This window comes from Eriocheir sinensis, chromosome 13 (assembly GCF_024679095.1).
Source record: "Eriocheir sinensis breed Jianghai 21 chromosome 13, ASM2467909v1, whole genome shotgun sequence".
In the NCBI taxonomy this organism is placed as follows: Eukaryota; Metazoa; Arthropoda; class Malacostraca; order Decapoda; family Varunidae; genus Eriocheir; species Eriocheir sinensis.
Genome location: NC_066521.1, coordinates 2,893,270 through 2,907,344, shown reverse-complemented (window position 1 = coordinate 2,907,344; position 14,075 = coordinate 2,893,270). Strand labels below are relative to the sequence as shown.

Here is a 14,075-nt window from a genome sequence, read left to right as displayed (position 1 = left end):
GGAATGGCTGAATCTTATTGGTGGATGCTTGACTGGGGTGGGAGGGGCTTATAGTCAAGGTTAACATGAATGGAGTATACACAAGCGGCTTTGAACTCTAAAATTTGTGGGTAGTATGTATGGAAATACTCTACACTGCAGAATTGAGTTACAGCAATAATAAATGTGGTGTGTGTGTATATAGAGTTGTTTCTTACGTATGTGTATTTACAGCTGAAGTTCTACACGTTTTTGATTTTTTGCCGTCTGTGTGTGTGTGTGTGTGTGTGTGTGTGTGTGTGTGTGTGTGTGTGTGTGTGTGTGTGTGTGTGTGTGTGTGTGTGTGTGTGTGGCTCTCTCCTGTCCACGATAACCTGACCTTATGCCAACGTGATGGACGAACGCCACGTCAACTTTGTAACGATTCACGTGATTGACTGACCTGCTGGGGGGGAATCTAGGTCGATATTCTCAGACGCTTCCGCCTCTCACATCAATAAATTCCAAAGGCCGAAAAGGAGATGAGTCGGGTTCTAATGAGCGTTCCTTTCACGTTTATTGTACAGGAGAATCGTCAGACTATCTCCAGGGTCATACGCCACCTCTGGGAATGCCCACAACTCGCACGAAAGCCTTGTCAAATGTGTGTGGTCGGGCGGCAAAATATTTAAGAATTCGCTCAGTGTCTCCGTCAATTTGGATGCGCCCTATCAGCCAGCACTCGTTCCAGGAAGACAAAACAGCTCATGGAAAACTGAGATTAGATGTGAAAGTGATCGACTGACAAAAATGGAGGCTGATAAACATTTTTCATTATCACAGTACGTGGTTCGTTTTTGTACTTCATTCAGTATTCCATTTTACGTTTTTTCTCCCTCATGTGATTGCCAACAATGCGTAGGAGCTGATGAATTTACACAGACAATTAGGCGTTATATTTAGAAGGTACAACACTCAAGGCTCTCTCCCAGCATGTCTGTATCAGTATCTCATTGACGCGTGTGACCGTTTGTAGGACTAGGATATGTATGTTTTCAGACGCTTTCGGCTCACAGAACAAATATTTCCAAAGAAGATTAGTCACGTTCTCTTAAGTGATTTTCATGTTCATGGTGCAGAAAGCTTGTCACAGTAATACAAGGCTTATGTATAAAACTATCCATCAAAGGCTCTACTAAAACCTTATGAGACGTGGGTGTGTAAGCCCCGAAATGCTTGGGATGTGGGTTTTCAATAATGTTTTTTCGTGTTCAACTGTTCATGATACAGAAATCCTGTCAAACTAACACTAGGCTTATAAAACTATCCATGGAAATACCTGCCAAAAGCTCTAGTGAAGCCTTATGAGACGTGGGTGTGTTAGCCCGAAATGATTGAAGATATGAGTTTTCAAGAATGTTTTTCGTGTTCGTGGTGCAAAAACCTTGTCAAACTAATACTAGGCTAATAAAACTACCCATGGAAATGCCCACCAAAACCTCTACTGAAGCCGTATGGGACGTGGGTGTGATAGCCCGAAATGATTGAGGATATGGGTTTTCATGAATGTTTTTTTGTGTTCATGGTGCAGAAACCTTATCAAACTAACACTAGGCTTATAAAACTACCCATGGAAATGCCCACCAATACCTCTACTGAAGCCGTATGGGACGTGGGTGTGATTGGCCCCGAAATACTTGAGGATATGGGTTTTCAAGAATGTTTTTTCGTGTTCATGGTGCAGAAACCTTATCAAACTAATACTAGGCTTATAAAACTACCCATGGAAATGCCCACCAAAACCTCCACTAAAGCCTTACGAAACGTGAGTGTGATAGGCCCCGAATTTTTTGAGGATATGAGTTTTCAAGAATGTTTTATCATGTTCATGGTGCAGAAACCTTATCAAACTAACACCAGGCTTATAAAACTACCCACGGAAATACCCACCAAAACCTCTACTGAAGCTTTATGGGACGTGGGTGTGTTAGCTCCGAAATGCTTGAGGATATGTTCATGGTGCAGAAATCTTGCCAAACTAACACTGTCATTATAAATCTACCCATGGAAATACCCACCAAAACCTCTACTAAAGCTTTATGGGACGTGGGTGTGTTAGCTCCGAAATGCTTGAGGATATGTTCATGGTGCAGAAACCTTGTCAAACTAACACTATCATTATAAATCTACCCATGGAAATACCCACCAAAACCTCTACTAAAGCTTTATGGGACGTGGGTGTGTTAGCTCCGAAATGCTTGAGGATATGTTCATGGTGCAGAAACCTTGTCAAACTAACACTATCATTATAAATCTACCCATGGAAATACCCACCAAAACCTCTACTAAAGCTTTATGGGACGTGGGTGTTAGTCTGGAAATGCTTGAGGATATGTTCATGGTGCAGAAACCTTGTCAAACTAACACTATCATTATAAATCTACACATGGAAATACCCACCAAAACCTCTACTAAAGCTTTATGGGACGTGGGTGTGTTAGCTCCGAAATGCTTGAGGATATGTTCATGGTGCAGAAACCTTGTCAAACTAACACTATCATTATAAATCTACACATGGAAATACCCACCAAAACCTCTACTGAAGCCTTATGGGACGTGGGTGTGTTAGCTCCGAAATGCTGGAGGAAATGTTCATGGTGCAGAAACCTTGTCAAACTAACACTATCATTATAAATCTACCCATGGAAATACCCAACAAAACCTCTACTAAAGCCTTATGGGACGTGGGTGTGTTAGCTCCGAAATGCTTGAGGATATGTTCATGGTGCAGAAATCTTGCCAAAGTAATACTAGGCTTATAAAACTACCCACGGAAATATCCACCAAAACTTCTACTAAAGCCTTATGGAACGTGGGTGTATTAGCCCCCAAATGCTTGAGGAAATGGGCATGTAAAATTCACGGTCATGCCTCTGTGTACTGTCCTTGATGCCTTTGTCACCGCGCCGAGGCAAGAGTTCTTCAAGGTTCAAATTTTTAAACGTATGATGATCCCATTACGACTATTTTGCCACAGAGAAGATTAACCTGGTTTTCAAGGGTGATTTTCCAGTTGAGGGCGCAGAGGTCGTGTAAAACTAACACTAGGATCACAAAAGAGTCCACGGAAATCCCAGCAGCTTCTACGAGAGACTTTTTAAATAGGTGAACTGAGGCGCCGATACGTCTAAGATTATTACGGGCACATAACCATAAACAGCCCGCAAACTACTTTCTTAACCATACTTAACCCGTCCGCTGCGATTGGCACGGATTTGGTTTTCACTGGTAGCCTGGTAACATATGCTTCGAGGTCTTTCTCTGTCTCTGTGGTGGATAATGGAGTGTTTCCCATGTGGTATTGGTATACTGGATATCTCCTCCCCAAGGTGCAGAACTTTACGTTTTTCTTCATTGAATTGTAGCAGCCACTTTTTGTTCCATTCCTGTAGCTTGATGTCTTCTTGTAGGAAACCGCACTCAAGGGGTTAACCATACTCTCTTAACCATACTACTTTCTTAACCATAAAAAGCCCGCAAACTACCTTCTTCCTTTTCTTTGCCCACTTTCACCTACTTCCTCCCTTTCCTCCTTTCCCCTCATTCCCATTAGCCTAACTTAACCTCAGGGCTATTTTTCAGGTCACCACTTCCTCATAATTATATAGCACGTATTCTCAAACGCTTTCGGCTCTCACAACAAACATTTCCAAAGGTCATAAAGGAGATTAGCTCGCATGAGTGTTTTTCGCGGTTGTGGTGCAGTTTCCTTGTCAAACCATCACTTTAGTCTTCCAAATATGTCGAGGCCGGTCTGGCGTAGGTTCCCGCGGGTCCTTTCCTCCCCTCTGCTCTGCCACACAGTCCCAACGCCTATCTCTTCCTCTCATATGTCAGCTATAGGTAACATTTGAGAGGAAACAATAGGTGTTGGGACTGTGTGGCAGAGCAGAGGGGAGAAATGGACCCGCGGGAGCCAACGCCAAAACGGACTCGACAATTTGGTTTCACTCTAGGCTCATAAAACAACCAATACCCAGAAACTCTACAAAAGCTTTAAAAATGTAGATGCGGAAGTCCCCGAAACGTTTGAGGATATGGGCCACGGGGGTCAGGTATTCTCAGACGCTTCCGCCTCTCACGTCAACTATATCCAAAGATCATAAAGGCTGGATCAATCGGGGTCTAATGAGTGTTATTTTAGGTTCATGATACAGGAAAAAGGTTAAACTTCCACCAGGGTCATAAAACTACCCAATTTAATAACCAGAAACCCCACGGAAGCCTTGTCAAATGTGTGAGCTTGGGCGCCAGAAGTGTTTGAGAATAGAGGGGTTGTACGTGACGTCATCAGCAGCGATCAGCTGATCACTTCTCAGCTGCCCCGCAAAGGCCCGCCATTTTGGGAGGCACATATTTACCGCAAGAGAGCTCCTCAGCTTTTCCCCGCCATGTTACTGTGTTGGTGTTTGTGTTAGTGGCCCATCTATTACTGTGTGGGTGTGGGTGTTAGTGTCCATCTATTACTGTGTGGGTGTGTGTGTTAGTGTCCATCTATTACTGTGTGGGTGGGTGTGTTAGTGTCCATCTGTTACTGTGTGGGTGTGTGTGTTAGTGTCCATCTATTACTGTGTGGGTGTGTGTGTTAGTGTCCATCTATTACTGTGTGGGTGTGTGTGTTAGTGTCCATCTATTACTGTGTGGGTGTGTGTGTTAGTGTCCATCTGTTACTGTGTGGGTGGGTGTGTTAGTGTCCATCTATTACTGTGTGGGTGGGTGTGTTACTGTCCATCTATTACTGTGTGTGTGTGTGTGTGTGTGTTAGTGTCCATCTATTACTGTGTGTGTGTGTGTGTTAGTGTCCATCTATTACTGTGTGTGTGTGTGTGTGTGTTAGTGTCCATCTAGTACTGTGTGGGTGTGGGTGTTAGTGTCCATCTATTACTGTGTGGGTGTGTATGTTAATGTCCATCTATTACTGTGTGGGTGGGTGTGTTAGTGTCCATCTATTACTGTGTGTGTGTGTGTGTGTGTGTGTGTTAGTGTCCATGTATTACTGTGTGGGTGGGTGTGTTAGTGTCCATCTATTACTGTGTGGGTGTGGGTGTTTGTGTCCATCTATTACTGTGTGGGTGTGGGTGTTAGTGTCCATCTATTACTGTGTGGGTGTGGGTGTTAGTGTCCATCTGTTACTGTGTGGGTGGGTGTGTTAGTGTCCATCTATTACTGTGTGAGTGTGTGTGTTAGTGTCCATCTATTACTGTGTGGGTGGGTGTGTTAGTGTCCATCTATTACTGTGTGAGTGTGTGTGTTAGTGTCCATCTATTACTGTGTGGGTGTGGGTGTGTTAGTGTCCATCTATTACTGTGTGGGTGTGGGTGTTGGTGTCAATCTATTACTGTGTGGGTGTGGGTGTTAGTGTCCATCTATTACTGTGTGGGTGTGGGTGTTAGTGGCCCATCTATTACTGTGTGGGTGTGGGTGTGTTAGTGTCCATCTATTACTGTGTGTGTGTGTGGGTGTTAGTGTATCTATTACTGTGTGGGTGTGGGTGTGTTAGTGTCCATCTATTACTGTGTGGGTGTGGGTGTTAGTGTATCTATTACTGTGTGGGTGTGGGTGTGTTAGTGTCCATCTATTACTGTGTGGGTGTGGGTGTTAATGTATCTATTACTGTATGGGTGTGGGTGTGTTAGTGTCCATCTATTACTGTGTGAGTGTGGGTGTTAGTGTCTATCTATTACTGTGTGAGTGTGGATGTTAGTGTCCATCTATTGCTGTGTGAGTGTGGGTGTTAGTGTCCATCTGTTACTGTGTGGGTGTGGGTGTTAGTGGCCCATCTATTACAGTGTGAGTGTGTGTGTTAGTGGCCCATCTATTACTGTGTGGGTGTGGGTGTTAGTGTCCATCTGTTACTGTGTGGGTGTGGGTGTTAGTGGCCCATCTATTACTGTGTGAGTGTGTGTGTTAGTGGCCCATCTATTACTGTGTGTGTGTGTGTGTGTTAGTGGCCCATCTATTACTGTGTGGGTGTGGGTGTTAGTGTCCATCTATTACTGTGTGGGTGTGGGTGTTACTGTCCATCTATTACTGTGTGGTTGTGGGTGTTGGTGTCCATCTACTACTGTGTGGGTGTGGGTGTTGATGTCCATCTATTACTGTGTGGGTGTGGGTGTTAGTGTCCATCTATTACTGTGTGGGTGTGGGTGTTAGTGTCCATTTATTACTGTGTTGGTGTGTGTGTTAGTGTCCATCTATTACTGTGTGGGTGTGTGTGTTAGTGTCCATCTATTACTGTGTGGGTGTGGGTGTTAGTGTTCATCTATTACTGTGTGGGTGTGGGTGTTAGTGTCCATCTATTACTGTGTGGGTGTGGGTGTTAGTGTCCATCTATTACTGTGTGGGTGTGGGTGTTAGTGTCCATCTATTACTGTGTGGGTGTGGGAGTTAGTGTCCATCTATTACTGTGTGGGTGTTAGTGTCCATCTATTACTGTGTGGGTGTTAGTGGCCATCTATTACTGTGTGGGTGTTAGTGTCCATCTTTTACTGTGTGGGTGTGGGTGTTAGTGTCCATCTATTACTGTGTGGGTGTGTGTGCTAGTGTCCATCTATTACTGTGTGGGTGGGTGTGTTAGTGTTCATCTATTACTGTGTGGGTGGGTGTGTTAGTGTCCAGCTATTACTGTGTGGGTGTGGGTGTTAGTGTCCATCTATTACTGTGTGGGTGTGGGTGTTAGTGTCCATCTATTACTGTGCGGGTGTGGGTGTTATTGTCCATCTGTTACTGTGTGGGTGTGGGTGTTAGTGTCCATCTGTTACTGTGTGGGTGGGTGGGTAAGTGTCCATCTATTACTGTGTGGGTGTGGGTGTTAGTGTCCATCTATTACTGTGTGGGTGGGTGTGTTAGTGGCCCATCTATTACTGTGTGGGTGTGGGTGTTAGTGTTCATCTATTACTGTGTGGGTGTGGGTGTTAGTGTCCATCTATTACTGTGTGGGTGTGGGTGTTAGTGTCCATCTATTACTGTGTGGGTGTGGGTGTTAGTGTTCATCTATTACTGTGTGGGTGTGGGTGTTAGTGTCCATCTATTACTGTGTGGGTGTGGGTGTTAGTGTCCATCTATTACTGTGTGTGTTAGTGTCCATCTATTACTGTGTGGGTGGGTGTTAGTGTCCATCTATTACTGTGTGGGTGGGTGTGTTAGTGTCCATCTATTACTGTGTGGGTGTGGGTGTTAGTGTCCATCTATTACTGTGTGGGTGGGTGTGTTAGTGTCCATCTATTACTGTGTGGGTGGGTGTGTTAGTGTCCATCTATTACTGTGTGGGTGTGGGTGTTAGTGCCCATCTATTACTGTGTGGGTGGGTGTTAGTGTCCATCTATTACTGTGTGGGTGGGTGTGTTAGTGTCCATCTATTACTGGGTGGGTGGGTGTGTTAGTGTCCATCTATTACTGTGTGGGTGTGGGTGTTAGTGTCCATCTATTACTGTGTGTGTGTGTGTGTTAGTGTCCATCTATTACTGTGTGGGTGTGGGTGTTAGTGTCCATCTATTACTGTGTGGGTGTGGGTGTTAGTGTTCATCTATTACTGTGTGGGTGTGGGTGTTACTGTCCATCTATTACTGTGTGGGTGTGGGTGTTAGCGTTCATCTATTACTGTGTGGGTGCGGGTGTTAGTGTCCATCTATTACTGTGTGGGTGTGGGTGTTACTGTCCATCTATTACTGTGTGGGTGTGGGTGTTACTGTCCATCTATTACTGTGTGGGTGGGTGTGTTAGTGTCCATCTATTACTGTGTGGGTGTGTGTGTTAGTGTCCATCTATTACTGTGTGGGTGGGTGTGTTAGTGTCCATCTATTACTATGTGGGTGTGAGTGTTAGTGTCCATCTATTACTGTGTGGGTGTGGGTGTTAGTGTTCATCTATTACTGTGTGGGTGTGGGTGTTAGTGTCCATCTATTACTGTGTGGGTGTGGGTGTTAGTGTCCATCTATTACTGTGTGGGTGTGGGTGTTAGTGTCCATCTATTACTGTGTGGGTGTGGGTGTTAGTGTCCATCTATTACTGTGTGGGTGTGGGTGTTAGTGGCCATCTATTACTGTGTGGGTGTGTGTTAGTGTCCATCTATTACTGTGTGGGTGTGGGTGTTAGTGTCCATCTATTACTGTGTGGGTGTGGGTGTTAGTGTCCATCTATTACTGTGTGGGTGTGGGTGTTAGTGTCCATCTATTACTGTGTTGGAGTGTGTGTTAGTGTCCATCTATTACTGTGTGGGTGTGGGTGTTAGTGTCCATCTATTACTGTGTGGGTGTGGGTGTTAGTGTCCATCTATTACTGTGTGGGTGTGTGTGTTAGTGTCCATCTATTACTGTGTGTGTGTGTGTGTTAGTGTCCATCTATTACTGTGTGGGTGTGGGTGTTAGTGTCCATCTGTTACTGTGTGGGTGTGGGTGTTAGTGTCCATCTATTACTGTGTTGGAGTGTGTGTTAGTGTCCATCTGTTACTGTGTGGGTGTGGGTGTGTTAGTATCCATCTGTTACTGTGTGGGTGTGGGTGTTAGTGTCCATCTGTTACTGTGTGTGTGTGTGTGTGTTAGTGTCCATCTATTACTGTGTGGGTGTGTGTGTTAGTGTCCATCTATTACTGTGTGGGTGGGTGTGTTAGTGTCCATCTGTTACTGTGTGGGTGTGGGTGTTAGTGTCCATCTATTACTGTGTGGGTGTGGGTGTTAGTGTCCATCTGTTACTGTGTGGGTGTGGGTGTTAGTGTCCATCTATTGATGTGTGGGTGTGGGTGTTAGTGTCCATCTATTACTGTGTAGGTGTGGTTGTTAGTGTTCATCTATTACTGTGTGGGTGTGGGTGTTAGTGTCCATCTATTACTGTGTGGGTGGGTGTGTTAGTGGCCCATCTATTACTGTGTGGGTGTGGGTGTTAGTGTCCATCTATTAATGTGTGGGTGGGTGTGTTAGTGTCCATCTATTACTGTGTGGGTGTGAGTGTTAGTGTCCATCTATTACTGTGTGGGTGTGTGTGTTAGTGTCCATCTATTACTGTGTGGGTGTGGGTGTTAGTGTCCATCTATTACTGTGTGGGTGTGTGTTAGTGGCCCATCTGTTACTGTGTGTGTGGGTGTTAGTGTCCATCTATTACTGTGTGGGTGTGTGTTAGTGTCCATCTATTTCTGTGTGTGTGTGTGTTAGTGTCCATCTATTACTGTGTGGGTGTGGGTGTTAGTGTCCATCTATTACTGTGTGGGTGTGTGTGTTAGTGTTCATCTATTACTGTGTGGGTGTGGGTGTTAGTGTCCATCTATTACTGTGTGGGTGTGGGTGTTAGTGTCCACCTATTACTGTGTGGGTGTGGGTGTTAGTGTCCATCTATTACTGTGTGGGTGTGGGTGTTAGTGTCCATCTATTACTGTGTGGGTGTTAGTGTCTATCTATTACTGTGTGGGTGTGGGTGTTAGTGTCCATCTATTACTGTGTGGGTGTGGGTGTTAGTGTCCATCTATTACTGTGTGGGTGGGTGTGTTAGTGTCCATCTATTACTGTGTGGGTGTGGGTGTTAGTGTCCATCTATTACTGTGTGGGTGTGGGTGTTAGTGTCCATCTATTACTGTGTGGGTGTGGGTGTTAGTCTCCATCTATTACTGTGTGGGTGGGTGTGTTAGTGTCCATCTATTACTGTGTGTGGGTGGGTGTGTTAGTGGCCCATCTATTACTGTGTGGGTGTGGGTGTTAGTGTCCATCTATTACTGTGTGTGGGTGGGTGTGTTAGTGGCCCATCTATTACTGTGTGGGTGTGGGTGTTAGTGTCCATCTATTACTGTGTGTGGGTGGGTGTGTTAGTGTCCATCTATTACTGTGTGGGTGTGTGTGTTAGTGTCCATCTATTACTGTGTGTGTGTGGGTGTGTTAGTGTCCATCTATTACTGTGTGGGTGTGTGTGTTAGTGTCCATCTATTACTGTGTGGGTGTGTGTGTTAGTGGCCCATCTATTACTGTGTGGGTGTGGGTGTTAGTGTCCATCTATTACTGTGTGGGTGTGTGTGTTAGTGTCCATCTATTACTGTGTGGGTGTGGGTGTCAGTGTCCATCTATTACTGTGTGGGTGTGTGTGTTAGTGTCCATCTATTACTGTGTGTGTGTGTGTGTGTGTCAGTGTCCATCTATTACTGTGTGGGTGTGGGTGTTAGTGTCCATCTATTACTGTGTGGGTGTGTGTGTTAGTGTCAATCTATTACTGTGTGTGGGTGTTAGTGTCCATCTATTACTGTGTGGGTGTGTGTGTTAGTGTCCATCTATTACTGTGTGGGTGTGGGTGTTAGTGTCCATCTATTACTGTGTGGGTGTGTGTGTTAGTGTCCATCTATTAATGTGTGGGTGTGTGTGTTAGTGTCTATCTATTTCTGTGTGGGTGTGTGTGTTAGTGTCCATCTATTACTGTGTGGGTGGGTGTGTTAGTGTCCAGCTATTACTGTGTGGGTGTGGGTGTTAGTGTCCATCTATTACTGTGTGGGTGTGGGTGTTAGTGTCTATCTATTACTGTGCGGGTGTGGGTGTTATTGTCCATCTGTTACTGTGTGGGTGTGGGTGTTAGTGTCCATCTGTTACTGTGTGGGTGGGTGTGTAAGCGTCCATCTATTACTGTGTGGGTGTGGGTGTTAGTGTCCATCTATTACTGTGTGGGTGGGTGTGTTAGTGGCCCATCTATTACTGTGTGGGTGTGGGTGTTAGTGTTCATCTATTACTGTGTGGGTGTGGGTGTTAGTGTCCATCTATTACTGTGTGGGTGTGGGTGTTAGTGTCCATCTATTACTGTGTGGGTGTGGGTGTTAGTGTTCATCTATTACTGTGTGGGTGTGGGTGTTAGTGTCCATCTATTACTGTGTGGGTGTGGGTGTTAGTGTCCATCTATTACTGTGTGGGTGGGTGTGTTAGTGTCCATCTATTACTGTGTGGGTGTGTGTGTTAGTGTCCATCTATTACTGTGTGGGTGGGTGTGTTAGTGTCCATCTATTACTGTGTGGGTGTGGGTGTTAGTGTCCATTTATTACTGTGTGGGTGGGTGTGTTAGTGTCCATCTATTACTGTGTGGGTGGGTGTGTTAGTGTCCATCTATTACTGTGTGGGTGTGGGTGTTAGTGCCCATCTATTACTGTGTGGGTGGGTGTTAGTGTCCATCTATTACTGTGTGGGTGGGTGTGTTAGTGTCCATCTATTACTGTGTGGGTGGGTGTGTTAGTATCCATCTATTACTGTGTGGGTGTGGGTGTTAGTGTCCATCTATTACTGTGTGTGTGTGTGTGTTAGTGTCCATCTATTACTGTGTGGGTGGGTGTGTTAGTGTCCATCTATTACTGTGTGGGTGTGGGTGTTAGTGTTCATCTATTACTGTGTGGGTGTGGGTGTTACTGTCCATCTATTACTGTGTGGGTGTGGGTGTTAGCGTTCATCTATTACTGTGTGGGTGCGGGTGTTAGTGTCCATCTATTACTGTGTGGGTGTGGGTGTTACTGTCCATCTATTACTGTGTGGGTGTGGGTGTTACTGTCCATCTATTACTGTGTGGGTGGGTGTGTTAGTGTCCATCTATTACTGTGTGGGTGTGGGTGTTAGTGTCCATCTATTACTGTGTGGGTGTGTGTGTTAGTGTCCATCTATTACTGTGTGGGTGTGGGTGTTAGTGTCCATCTATTACTGTGTGGGTGTGGGTGTTAGTGTCCATCTATTACTGTGTGGGTGTGTGTGTTAGTGTCCATCTATTACTGTGTGGGTGTGTGTGTTAGTGTCCATCTATTACTGTGTGGGTGTGGGAGTTAGTGTCCATCTATTACTGTGTGGGTGTGGGTGTTAGTGTCCATCTATTACTGTGTGGGTGTGTGTGTTAGTGTCCATCTATTACTGTGTGGGTGTGGGTGTTAGAGTCCACCTATTACTGTGTGGGTGTGTGTGTTAGTGTCCATCTATTACTGTGTGGGTGTGGGTGTTAGAGTCCACCTATTACTGTGTGGGTGTGGGTGTTAGTGTCCATCTATTACTGTGTGTGTTAGTGTCCATCTATTACTGTGTGGGTGTGTGTGTTAGTGGCCCATCTATTACTGTTACTGATAGGTGCTACACTGCCACTCGCGGTAGGTAGACAGGGGCTGCCAAGTATAGTCAGTGGGCTTTTTGCGAACCCCTTACGTTCTTAAGTTCTTACTAAACACTGCCCGGGGATGCCCGGGTTTAAATTAGTCGTATATTCATTGTTCTTATCATCAAATATCTTGAAGTTTGACAATAAATGTATATACTGTATGTCCATCATCATTTGGGAGCCTAATTGATAGTTATATAACGAAGCCTAGCCTCACTGTCCAGATTTGTTGCATATTCACTTAGATTCTGTTATGAAGACGGGAGGCACGGGCCAGCCATCATCAGGGGGCAGGGGCTTAGCTGATCGCTCTTGCCTTCCAAAATGGCTGACAGTTGTTTTTCCTAAAACAAAAGCGAATCGGTGTGACGTTAGTGCAACCCCTCTATAGCATACAATACTTTGGGTATTCTCAGACGCTTCCGCCTCTCACACCAACTATATCCAAAGAACATAAAGGCTAGATCAATCGGAGTCTAATGAGTGTTATTTTAGGTTCATGGTACAGGAAAAAGATCAGACTACCACCAGGTTCATAAAACTACCCACTGAAATAGCTTGAAGCCCCACGAAAGTCTTGTCAAATGTGTGAGCTTGGCCGCCGGAAGTATTTGAGAGTATGACCAGACTGACATAGCCTAACCAGATGGCAGGTGGTCCAGCTGTCTACCTTCCTTCTTCCTGCCTTTTTCCTTCCTTCAAACTGCCTCCCTAGTTGAGTCTAACCCCTCCCCTATCTCACACATGCTTTTTCTTTCTTTCTCATTGTTTGGTTTCCTGTTAGCCTGCCTTCATTGCTGTAAAAAGAGGAAAAACAAAATAGGAGGAGCCTTCGCGCACCTTCAAAGTGACCCGCGGCGGAAGGGCAGGAGACGGAGACAATGAATGGGACGCCTGTGGTATGCTAACGAGGCTGTTGTTATTGAATGGCTTGAGGAGAAGGTAATAAGTGGGGATAATTATAATTGTTATGACCCCCCGACCTTATCATCCTGCGTGTGTGTGTGTGTGTATGTTAGAGGCTCCCATTTCATCCATCCTCCTCCTCCTCCTCCTCCTCCTCTTTATGGAATCTGACGTAATGAAGATGTGTTTTCAAGCGTGACAGTGGTGCGTTAATGAACCTGTGTGTGTGTGTTTGTGTGTGTGTGTGTGTGTGTTTGAGTGAGTGTGTGTGTGTGTGTGTGTGTGTGTGTGTGTGTGTGTGTGTGTGTGTTGAGAGAGAGAGAGAGAGAGAGAGAATGAACACATTGTCGGTTTGTGTATTTTTGCTTCACCTTTCCACGACTGTGTGCGTAAGTTGGTGACATTGAATCACACACACACACACTATATACTGCATCAAAGAACAAACACACGCATTTAGCAATAGGAGGATGGGAAACGGGTAGCGAAGTGTGTGTGTGTGTGTGTGTGTGTGTGTGTGTGTGTGACGGGGGGGGGGCGGGGGGGGAGGTGTTGGTGGTGGTGGTGGTGGTGAGGAATTAGCATCTCTCTCTCTCTCTCTCTCTCTCTCTCTCTCTCTCTCTCTCTCTCTCTCTCTCGGCTGCCTATTTATCTATCTGTCCATCTATCTATCTATCTATCTATCTATCTATTTATCTATCTATCTATCTATCTATCTATCTATCTATCTATCTATCTATGCTATTTGTTAACAAAGACTGTGTTTGCTACAGTGAAATAGTGAATGAAGAAAATTGTGAGGCTCGATGATTTACTGAAATCATTGATTCTGTATAACAAAATTATACAATGAGCGATCTGAGTCAGTGTATCTTTTTTAATGTGAACGAAAATGTGCGCGTGCCGGAACAGCTCAAATCACCGTGAAGGAGCCGTTGCAAAGGCTAACATCCAGACGACAACACTGGACTGTGCAGAGCGTAAAGAATATGGCGAGTAGCTGCTTGTGTGTAGGAGTGAAGCCCGCCCGTTCAGCCCCGCCCTGCCCTGCCCTCTGCTGCCCT

General features: G+C 45.2%; 1 long non-coding RNA gene across 1 annotated transcript in view; it reads right to left on the bottom strand.

The window, feature by feature from the left end:
• Nucleotides 1-3,782, bottom strand: part of LOC126998261 (uncharacterized) — a 4,353-nt gene extending 571 nt beyond the window's left edge. The window contains exons 1-3 of the long non-coding RNA XR_007752768.1: nucleotides 2,681-3,782; nucleotides 2,043-2,298; nucleotides 1-1,914 (exon numbers count right to left, since the gene is read on the bottom strand). The exon at nucleotides 1-1,914 is cut by the window's left edge and continues 571 nt beyond it. This is a non-coding gene — a long non-coding RNA (uncharacterized LOC126998261). The remainder of the gene's footprint in view (nucleotides 1,915-2,042; nucleotides 2,299-2,680) is intronic.
• Between the last annotated feature and the right edge of the window lie 10,293 nt (nucleotides 3,783-14,075).